Below are 10,349 nucleotides of genomic sequence, written 5' to 3'. Positions count from 1 at the left end.
CTTAATTTTGGGTTTAAAGCTATAAATGATATAGTTCAGAAGGTAAAAATGTGAGAAACGTTAACTATTGGTAAAAGTAGTGAAGTGAGAATGAGATCCTTTAAATTGAGTTGCTGAAACTTATTGAATCCAATTTGTTTTCTTTTTTTTTTTTTTTTTTTTTGGTTTTTGGGTCACACCCGGCGGTGCTCAGGGGTTACTCCTGGCTGTCTGCTCAAAAATAGCTCCTGGCAGGCACCATATGGGACACCGGGATTCGAACCAACCACCTTTGGTCCTGGATTGGCTGCTTGTAAGGCAAAGGCCGCTGTGCTATCTCTCCGGGCCCCCGATTTGTTTTCTTAAGGAATTAAAATTTATATCTATTTATGAAATGTTATTGTGTTATAGTATATATAGTAATGTAAAATAGAAGATTATCCTCATCAATATGAAAGAATCACCAATTACGCTTAATTTCAAATGTCTGTGGTCCAATTAAGTTCACATGTTAGTTTCTTAGGACAATTGTGAAGAACAAGTGTTCAGAAAACAGGCTATTGGGATTCAAGAATAATTGGGTATTTTGGCCCATAAACATAGAAATATGTCTAATCATATGTGTCCGTGAATATTCTCATTTAAAATAAGGAGATTTATTACTGGTATGATATAGTACAGATAAAGTGCTTACCTTGCATGAAGTCAACCCAGGTTTAATTCCTAAAACCACATATAATATCCTAAGCCCCAGTAAGAATTGTCTATCTTCCATATAGAGCAAAAAATAAGCCCTGAGAATAGTTGGGTATAACTCTAGAAGCAAAATAAATAAATAAATAAATAAATAAATAAATAAATAAATAAATAAATAAATAAATAAAAATTTAGAGCAAATTTAGAATTTAGAGTAAGAGTCTCATAAGGGTTTAATGAGTTGATATGTAAAAACTCAAGAACTAATTATTTCATAAATATTTGGGGTTGTATTATATTTCAAATTTCTTCTTAGCATTTTTATATAAATTTAAATTAAAATAGACCTCTACTTTAGTAGATTTTGTATTTTACTATGTTTTTGCTAATATCATCACTTCTATTGTTGTATTGGTTTTATAAAACAGTACTGTGTTTAGTGGATGTTAAAAAAAGTAATGATTTAAAATTTAACTATAGTTGATAATAAATTATAAGAATATCCACAACCGAGAGGAAATTTTTCTGACACTACAAAAAAATACCCTGGGATATAGAAATGAGAAGATATGGAGCCAGTGGTTGTTCCCATGACAATATGCTTCAAGAGTGGAGAAACCCTGAATTTCTTAGGTCACGGGAATTTCCTTCCTTCCCCAATACTTGCTGTACCTATGCAAAAAAAAAAAAAAAAAAAAGTGGGGTAAAACCAAACCCTGCCACTCCAGCATTCCTTTTTCTTGTTTTGTTTTATGTTTGTTTGTTTTTGATATTATTTTCCTTCTTTTTTTCTTTCTTTTTCACTCTTGTGGATATTATTCGGTGATTTTTTTTAATAGTTGATACCAAATTTTTCTCCTCTTTTCCTTAACCCTTTTCTCTCCAACAGACTAGCATAACTTGAATCATTCAGCCTCATAAATTGAGAAGGAAAAGGATGATACTAGGACCAATCATATGAACATGTAGTGTAAATAAAAAATGACCAGACTGGAACACCAAACCCAAAGACAATGACAACAGAATAGATACCCAATCTACAACAAGCTGTAAAGTGGAGACCAGTGACACTAGTATTCTGGTGGGGGGGGGGAGTAAAGGAGGGAGATATGAGAGGCATGCTGGGAACAGGAGTGGAGGGAGGACAACATTGGTGGTGGGAATGCCCTGCATTCATTGTCACTATGTACTGTAAATAATTTTGTGTAGTGCACTTCAGTCACAATAAAAAAAACAGAATATAAATGTATCAAAATAATAAAAAACAGTTCAAAAATTTGAAAAATTAAGAGAGGCCACATAGATTATCCAGTGGATAGAGAACTTTTCTTTATGTGGTTAACCCAGGTTCAATTCCCACACCATATGATCCATTATGCACCTATCAGGAACAATCAATCAACACAAAGCCTGGAATAAGGAATAAGCATCTGCCAGGTATGAAACAAAAACCAACAACTGCAAAATAAAAAATAGAAAAAAAAACTAAATATAGTGTGAAAAAGTATTTGACTGTGATATAGAAAATGTTTGTTCTAAAAAAAATTCTTGGTGTCAAAACAGTCAATTCCTATTTTTCATTTGTTTTTTAAGGTCAAAAATCGATGTCAATTTTTAATATTAACTATAAATAATCAATAATATATTAGTTTTAATCTTGTTGGTCTTTGAAATTTATCCAGTCATATAGAGGATTAGAAGCAATAATTCACACACCTTATAGAATAACAAACAAGACCTTTTTCTATTTCATTCAGTCAAAATCCATTAAACTGACAAAAACTCCTTATTTAAAATATTGGCACTCTCCATTTCTAAGCAGATATTTCTTAATACATTGAGAAATTTTAGCACATGGAGTTAATTATGTCTAATATTATTAACTGAACAAGAGAAGCACTGTTTAATGAGTTCTTGGTGGGGGATGGCAAAAATTACAAGTGCTTTCATTTAGAAAAATAACTGTAAAGACAGTTACCTGCCTGGTGAAGTCCTCTTTTCTTTTCAAATGCTCTTTCTGTTCTGTCAGCATTGTCAGAATATGCAGCTACTGTACTGTGGAAAGTAATTATATTATATGGCAGATAAAACAAGGGTGTATGCATTAGATTATAAATAACTTAATTTTGCAAAGGAATTTTACATCTTAATCTGCTGGACTATCACTTTCACTTAGACTCTGAAACCAAATTATGTTATTGTGTTCTGTGATATAATTTAATAACTCACCCATAAGGAAATGTCAGGTCGCATTTGCAACAATCCAGGGGCCATTAAGCCAGATGGAAGGTCATTCTGTTTGAGGATTGTAAATGAACCTGTCCAACAAAGTTTGGGTTAGGGACAGCCAAGGACTCATTATGTAGTCAATTTACCCAACTGCCTGCAAGAACCAAGCCAAAGCCAAGGCTGTTCTGTCCTTTGAAGTTTGAAATGGATTTGAACATACACAAATTTTTACTTTCATCAGGCCAAAAAGGAAATTGCTTTTGCAAAAAGCAGTCATTTCCACAAATTGCTTAGAACATTAGAATAAAAATTAAATGTATTGTTGAAATCCCACATGTAGAATTTTTGCCCTTTTTCCATTAGTTTCTCTTTTACCCTTCAAAATTCTAATTTTTCTTGGTATTGGAACATTTGGAACACACAGATACATACAAACACACTCTCTTTTTCTCTCTATTTCTTCCTCTTCCTCTTTCCTTTTTCTTACTCACAAAATGCTCAATAAATTATATAAACAATATATAGGGATTTCAGAAGAAAATTGAAACTAATAAAAATATATTTAGTTCAAACAATGATATTGTCAGGTTGGGTTAGTATCTCAGTAATAGTATACATGTTTCACATATGTGAGGCTGTGTATTTAATACTTGATAAATTCTACCTCTTCAAGTTATATTAATTTTGAGTTCATTTTGGGTATTAAGTGGTTTTATTACACACATATATATTCAATGAAAATTCCATTATATTTTTATAAAGATAATTTAAAAAATCTGAATATCTCTGTATTTTTATTCTCTAGAATAAAGATCACATAATTAGCTATATGAGAAATTTGTTGTATAGCTAGCATATTTTCATTAAGATAACAAGGGATCCTTGCTAATATATTTAACAATTTTTCCATATCAGAAAAAATCTGGGTATTGGATAGACACTGCAACAGGGATGACACTTGCTTTGCATGAGCCAACCCTGATTCAATTTAATCCTGACACTACATGGGTCCCCTAAACTCTGCCAGAAGAGAATCCTGAGCTTAGATTTCTGTAACCTTGAGCAGTGTGGGATCTGACTCTAAAACCTAAAAAAAACCCCAAACTTTTGGCATTTGAGTTTATTGAATTGATTATGTAATTGTAAGCTTATTGACCTGAACTCCCTAGATCATATGTAAAGTCTCTCACTCATGGATTCTTTATTTCTAGACATCTTCTTGACATCTTGTGTTTTGAAACACAAAATTAACATTGATGGTGGTATTACAGTCCTTTATAGACATAATCCAAATAGTTACCAGTCATTGTAGAAGTGTCAAGCTGACATAGAACAGACTTTCTCCTGTGCTCTTTTGTAAAGGCCAGAAGATGGACAGGGTATGAGCAGCACTACAGCGTGATTAAAATAAAAGCTCTGGTTCTGGGGGTTATCTGATATGCTTTGAATTTCAAATATGATAATTCTTAGTGAGATAGCCTCAAGCAAAGCACTCAGTATTGCTGAATTTTATTTTACATTTATAAAATAAAGAAAACAAATTATACTTTGTATTATAAGCTACATGAGACATGTTTGTATATACATGGATAAATTAGGTACACTTTTGTCCTAGAGACAATGGTTTTATATTTTTTCATTCATTATTTGTAGAAATGTTATAGAAAATAGCTACATTGAATAATTGAGGTAAACTATATGTAACTATTGTTACATGTTCTAACATAGAGTGGGAATGATCCAAAATATGACATAAAGAACATATACATAAATATCTACACATATTCTGATATACATAACCATTAAATATTTCTGACTTTTTTGAAATTTATTCTTTCAATATACAGTTATTTTACTCATCACTTTTCTTCAGCTATATTTATTTGGATTTTACAGTTGTTTGCCATTCTACATTTTAATAAATATACATATATGTACATTATTGTACTTTTCAATTCATCTGAGGATGTGATTTTGTTGCCTTTGGGAACTTAGGATATTAGATACCACAGTTATCAATATTTCTCTGCTTCAAAGATTGGAATAATATAAAGTATGACAAAGATAAGTATAGTATTTCTTTTCATATGCTATCAGAAACTAGCTGTAGTCCAGCGAAATACAAGAAGTTCTTGTGATTAGGGCCAGAGTGATGGCACAACAGGAATGGCTCGGCTTAAATTGTGGCATTCCATATGGTCCCTTGAGTCTGCCAGGAGTGATATATGACACAGAGCCAAGAGTAAGACCTGTGTGCTGACAGATGAGGCCCCAAAACAAAAAATAATAAAGAAGCAAACAACAAAACAGTTCTTATAATTGTACTTAGACCATATATTTGTTAGTGTCTAAGCTAAATATTAAAAATAATGAAGGACCTTTTTGATTTATTATTTTAAAACTCTTGTGTTAATCACCTAATAATTTTTTCTATAATATAGTTATCCATACCAGAATAGTTTTTCACACTAGGCAGCTTTATTAGATAATCAGTTAATCTTAATGAATATTGACAGAAAGCACAGGTTAGTTAGTACATATCATCAGATATAAACTAATAAGAATCAGCAGAGTCAGATGAATAATTAAATGAAAGCCAATAGTACCTGAAAATATGCCAGCTGATTTCTGGGTTATAACTTTTAAAGATATGACTGGGTAAATTTAAAGAACTTCTTGAAGATTTAAATCTGAAGATGGTCATATATTTGTAAGTTTGTTTCTAAATAAATTGTGAATAATATAGAAAGCTATGTTCTACAGTTATTAAATAATTAAGACAAAATATCACATTTCTAAGCAGAAGTTAGCTATTTCACCTTGTCCAATTTTACTTGTTTTTATATTATGCAATGAGAAAATAACAAAATTTCAATGCAAAAAGAGTGAAAGTTGAAGATTTCTCTTACTTTAAGCATAGTTTGGTTTTATACTTTGCTCTCAAATTAGCCATTCATTTAAAATAGGTTTCTAGACATTTTAGAAAAAAGATCTCCCACAGAATCCATGCTTACAGAAAATTGAGTTATATAAAGAACAGAATATCTATTTTTTCTATCATGAATATTTCATTATACTAATAATTCTCAACAATTAGGAAACAAGTTTCTATATAGAAAAAGAAACAAATATATTATTACCTAAAATAAGTAACAAACTAGAGCTAAAACATTTCCAATTAAGATGAGATTCCATTTTCCAACAACAAAAAAAGCCAAAAACAATGGGTTAAATCTATGTTTATGTTTAAATAAACTCCACAAAAGTATTCTAGAATTTGAATGTGAGATTGAAACATGCATCATTAAAAAATATAAAAACTGAGTTAATTGACTCAGTTGGTTGATGTTGCTATTGTCTTTGTTATTCGATAACAAAGAAACCAAGAAACCATTTGACTATAAACTTCCAATGTTGATTTATTTCCACCAGAAATCAACCAAAGGAGTACAAAACAGACTTAGTAGGCATGTTCAAGGAAGATGGTTAGAAAGGGAAATATATACGTGTATATAAGTTTATATTTTGGATGGCTGAGTAATGTTTATTTCAATGTTATTTCAAGTAAATTTATTTACTTTACCCTATAATATTTTTTGACATTTGGACATTCTTTTTAAGAGAAGCAAAAATGGGGACTGGAGCGATAGCACAGCAGTAGGGCCTTTGCCTTGCATGTGGCCGACCCGGGATAGACCTGAGTTCCATCCCTAGTAACCCATAGGTTCTCCCCAGCCTGGGAGGAGAGATTTCTGAGTGCAGAGCCAGAAATAACCCCTGAGTACTGCCAAGTGTGGCCCCAAAATAAAACAAATAAAAAATGCAAAATGACAATGTCCTTACTCAAATTATATTATTCTGTTTTCTAATTAAGAGAAATATTACTGTATAGTGATATACTGTACAGTTAAATTGTATCACAGAGAATTTATTACAATTTGAATTCCCTAATAGTAAATAAAATTGAAAATTATATTAAATATTTTATGTTAGCATATGTCTAATATTTAAGAAACTTTTATCAAATTAATATTTTAAAAATAAATCATGATTACATTTTATTTTAGTTGTTAAGGAATTACTTTCTTTTTACTTTTATTGCAAACTTGGCTAGAATCCTTTTGTAAATTTATTTGTATGTGAAGCTATTGCATTAACTTCTTATTTATCATGCAGAGTTTTTTCAAGCTTTTGTGTTTTATTTCTGATATTTATTAATTAATAAAAGTAACTTATAAAATCAAATCGAGTGCTTTACTTTCTTGTGATAAGATAAGCCTCATTGGCTTTGTTATGAAATTTAATTATGCTTTATAATAGCTAAAAATAAAAAATAAATATGAGTAGAATTAAATGAGCTAGAATAAACTATTATTAATTTCACTTAAATACTTCAATATAATTTCTGAGGCATATTTTCATATTTAAATAATAAAATATTAGGATTTTGTTCAATTTTATTCACAAAATATAATAATCATTATCAGTGTCTTTAAGAAATCTTCAAACATCTTTGTCATGGTCACAAGACAATATAATTTATAAAGTAAATCACTTTACAAAGTTGTTACTTTAAAACAAATAAAATTATATGTGGCCATGCCTTTTTATGTGTCACATTATTTATTAAAACCAAGTTACAAATTAAACATTTGCTTCAATATTAAACTATTGTATGTTGAAAATAGAAATAATAGCATATGTCTTATATTGCCATTATACTAATTTATATAAAGCCAGTTGTTCAGGAACTAAACTGTTCTTGACTTATTTGTACAGTGCTGTTTTTTAAATTATTTTTTTCAAATAGATAATTCTATCTACTAAGTGTTGGGTCCTTAGAGAATAATGATTTTATCTTTCTCCATTTTTATATTTTTATAACTAACACATATATAAAAACCAGTAGACATTATTTCAACTCAGTTTTAATTTTAACTCTGATACTATTGAGTTGCAAATTTAGTGATATAAATTATTTTCTATAGCTCATTCTGATTGCCTCTTTATCTGTCAACTTCATAAATAATTAAACACAAACTGAATAATCTAAATACTATAAACTTCTTTCCACACGCTACTCACTCAAACTTTGTTACTGAAATATTGAAGTTTTGAATACAACTTTTCTAAAGGCTTTTAAATTATAGTTTAACAGTTTTGCTTTCTGAAATTGTTCAAAGGAATCTTTCTGTTTTTCTCAGAATTATACACCACTAAAAGTTATATTATATGTTATGGTTTGTGCTTTCTAACATGATAACCTCAAGGCATATGCAGTTATTAAGTACTAAAGTGAAATTAGAACACATTGCATTGGGATCTGCTGAAATTTTAAATTAAGAATATGTTTTTGTCTGCTTACATTTTACAAAGATGGTGACTAGAAAATTTAAAGTTATATACATGGTTGATATTAAGTTTCTATTAAATGAAACTGCTCCAGATAAAAAAATCTTTTTGATTACCACCTGTTCTTTACTAATTTGTTCATATTCGTTTTTAGATTATTTAACTTTCTCTAGATCAGATTAGTCTGTGGTATTAGGCAAGCCTATTAGATAAAATTTTATTCATAGTCATTTGATTGTTGAAAAGGAAATTAAGTTGTAAACAGATGTGAAAAATAGAACAAAGTGGATTATAACCAGAAAACTAATAATAAATTAAATTTTGTATATAATATAAAATAATATATAAATTTTTTATAAATACAAAATTTTGTGTGTATATATATTTTTTTATATATATGTAAACCAAAGTAGCATTAGTGAAAATCATCTATTAGGTGAAGTATCTTTGCAAAATGGCAGGCAAAGGCCTGCCAGAGTACTGGAAGCAGCTGCTGACTTTAGTAACATGCTCTTATTTCTTTGAGCAGCATTAAAGGCCCTGTTGACAATTTTCCCCAGGAAGGTATTGACAAATAGCACACACTGTTGTTTACATTTTTGTGATTTAACATCTTGCTAAAATTACACAGGTGCACATTAATGTGATCATTTGATCATGGTAATTCCACTGCCACTAACATTGGTAAGTAACTCAATACAAGAAATATGCTAGTACTAAATTTACTATTCTCTTCTATGGCTAAGTACTAGAATAAAATAGTAGTTATTGTTAGTTACTGTTAATAGTACATTTCAGCCTTGGGAGGAACAGCAGTAAAATGCTGCTTTAAGTGCTTGCCATTTACTTTTGTTTTATTAATTTTACTGAGCTTTTATTTCTGCCCATCTTTTTAATTGTTTACATTAAAGTCAAATCTAAGAAGCTCTATTTTGTATTATACATCTATTTTAATTTTTTTCAGTACACAAAAGTCATTCAATTTATACATTTAATTATGCTAAAGAACACCCTATCACATGGATAGCAGAAATTTATTAAAAAACACTAAATTTTGAAGGTTGATGTAAAATACAGTAAGAGTTAGTCAATAATTATTAGATATTGGTATATCTTATCCAATATTCATATATAAATATTAGGAGTTTAAAATGATAACTATTGAATTAAAAATTGTGTTTTTAAGCTGCTCGAGTCACTAAGTTTTTTCAGTTTTTAGGGTAAATTTAGCGGAGTCGGCTTATACTAGGGTCAGTTTATACTTGAGTATATATGGTAAGTGGAAGTAAAGATAAACAAATGGGACTATGTTAAACTCAGAAGCCTCTGCACCTCAAAGGCATAAGTGACTAGGATACAAAGACCACCAAATGGGAGAAACTATTCACTGAATACTCATCTGCTAGCAGGTTAATATTTAAGATATACAAGGCACTGATAGAACTTAGCAAGAAGAAAAACAAAATCTAATCCTAGCCATAAATGGGGAGACAGAATGAACAAATATTTTCTCAAAAAAAAATACAAATGGCCAAAAGGCACATAAAAATGATCTACATCACTAACCATCAAGGAGATGCAAATCAGAACAATATTGAGGTACCAATTCTTGCCACAGAGGCTGAACCACAAACAAGGAATAAGAACAACCAGTGCTGGCATGGATGAGGGGAGAAAGGGACTCTTATTCATTATTGGCACTAATGACGTCTAGTCCAGCCATTTTGGAAAACAATATGGGATATTCCTCAAAAAATAGGGGCTGGAATAATAGAGCAGTGGTAGGGCATTTGTCTTGCAGGTGTCTGACCCAGAATGGATCTTGGTTCTATCCCCCTGACAACCCATATGGTCCCCCAAGCAAGGAATGTATAAATTGAGCTCGCATATGATTCAGCAAAACGACTCCTAGGGATATACTCTAGGAACAAAAATTACGAAGACAGAAATATACCCTAGGAACAAAAATTACAGAGGCAGAAAATCCCTCTGTATTTCTATGTGCATTATAGGACTGTTTAGTATCCAGAATCTAGAAACAACCCAAGTGTGGAAATACCAAAAATTGTCAAAGAAACTGTGGTACAACTGCA

Source organism: Suncus etruscus, chromosome 1 (assembly GCF_024139225.1).
Source record: "Suncus etruscus isolate mSunEtr1 chromosome 1, mSunEtr1.pri.cur, whole genome shotgun sequence".
Classification (NCBI taxonomy): domain Eukaryota; kingdom Metazoa; phylum Chordata; class Mammalia; order Eulipotyphla; family Soricidae; genus Suncus; species Suncus etruscus.
This window is presented reverse-complemented; position numbering follows the sequence as displayed.